The sequence below is a fragment of the Limulus polyphemus genome, unplaced genomic scaffold, assembly GCF_000517525.1.
Source record: "Limulus polyphemus unplaced genomic scaffold, Limulus_polyphemus-2.1.2 Scaffold2716, whole genome shotgun sequence".
NCBI classification, from domain to species: Eukaryota; Metazoa; Arthropoda; class Merostomata; order Xiphosura; family Limulidae; genus Limulus; species Limulus polyphemus.
This window is the reverse complement of record NW_013668326.1, coordinates 16309-17719: the sequence shown is the minus strand read 5'-3', so window position 1 is coordinate 17719 and position 1411 is coordinate 16309. Positions and strand designations below refer to the sequence as shown.

Here is a 1411-nt window from a genome sequence, read left to right as displayed (position 1 = left end):
GTGTTGCTTAAGTTTCATCGGAAAGAAATTATACAGGAAATTAACTAATGACCAGAGGCGTAACAAATTGGTGTGAGAGAGTGGGACAAAAAAGAAAAAAAAGAAGAACAAGATGGAAATGAGAAGCGGCAAATCAAACTACAGCTTAGCAGATTTGATGGCAGCAATATAAGAGCAGCAAAAGAAACAAGAAGAACGAGAAGAGAAACTACAGCAGTGGTTGGAGGAGAAAGAAAAGAAACAAGAAGAGAGACAACAGCAGTTGCAAGAAAACCTGCAACAGTGGCAGCTCGAACAGCAAAATAAACAAGAAGAGAGATTACAGCAGTTGTTGGAGGAAAAAGAAAAGAAACAAGAAGAATGAGAAAAGAAACAAGAGAGACTACAGCAGTGGCAACTGGAACAAGAAAGGAAACATGAAGTACAAATGGAAAACATTAGTAAATTTCAAAGTGAATTAAATACATTAAAGGATAATTTATTGTATTTTACACAAGGAGGATATATTAGCCATCGACTTAATCAGCCCCAGACAATGACAAGCCCCTTCCTGACACCGCAGCTAAACCCTAATGCAGACATCTTCAGTCGTGTTAGAAGTCACATTCCAGATATGAATGTCAGCAATATGGGTGATCCAGTATGAAGGAAGCCACAGGAATTCGATGGGAAGGCACTGTGGGAAGCATATAGAGTACAATTTGAGCTACTGGCAGAAATGAATGGATGGACAGAGGAGCAGAAAGTAGTGCATGATTGGCCAACACCAGACAATGTGGGAGAGTTAAGAAGTTTTATGGGATTCTGTACCTATTACCGGAAGTTTGTGAAGGACTTTGCAACTATAGCTACTCCACTACATGATTTGACTAAAAAAGGCCAGAAGTTGGAATGGACAGTTTCTTGCCAGCATGCTTTTAAGACATTGAAAGAAAAATTGGCCTCAGCTCCACTTTTAAACTTCCAAATCCCTCACTGCCATACATACTGGATTGTGATGCTAGTAATGTCAGAATTGGAGGAGTGTTGTATCAGAAAGTGGGTGAAAACGAACATGTGGTGGCCTACTTCAGTAGGGTCCTGAGTAGACCAGAGAGGAACTACTGTGTAACATGGAGGGAACTCCTTGCTATAGTAAAGAGGCTGACATATTTCCATCCTTACCTCTATGGCGCCAGCTTTACCATCAGGACAAGCCATGCTGCATTACACTGGTTAAGATCATTAAAGAACCCAGTGGGACAATTAGCACATTGGATCGGAAAGATAGACCAGTATAATTATGATATTGAATACAGAGAAGGAACATCTCATAGAAATGCCGACAGACTGAGTTTAATGTAAGTGGCTATTGTTCAGGACAAACAATACTAAGGAAGGGGCAGTGTTTCGACAGCGGGGGTCACATGAC

General features: G+C 40.7%; 1 protein-coding gene across 1 annotated transcript in view; it reads left to right on the top strand.

Moving 5' to 3' along the window:
• The window catches only part of LOC106467717 (ELMO domain-containing protein 3-like), a gene marked incomplete at its 3' end in the record, with an annotated part of 92157 nt that overhangs the window by 81963 nt on the left and 8783 nt on the right, over window positions 1–1411 (top strand). The window lies entirely within an intron of this gene.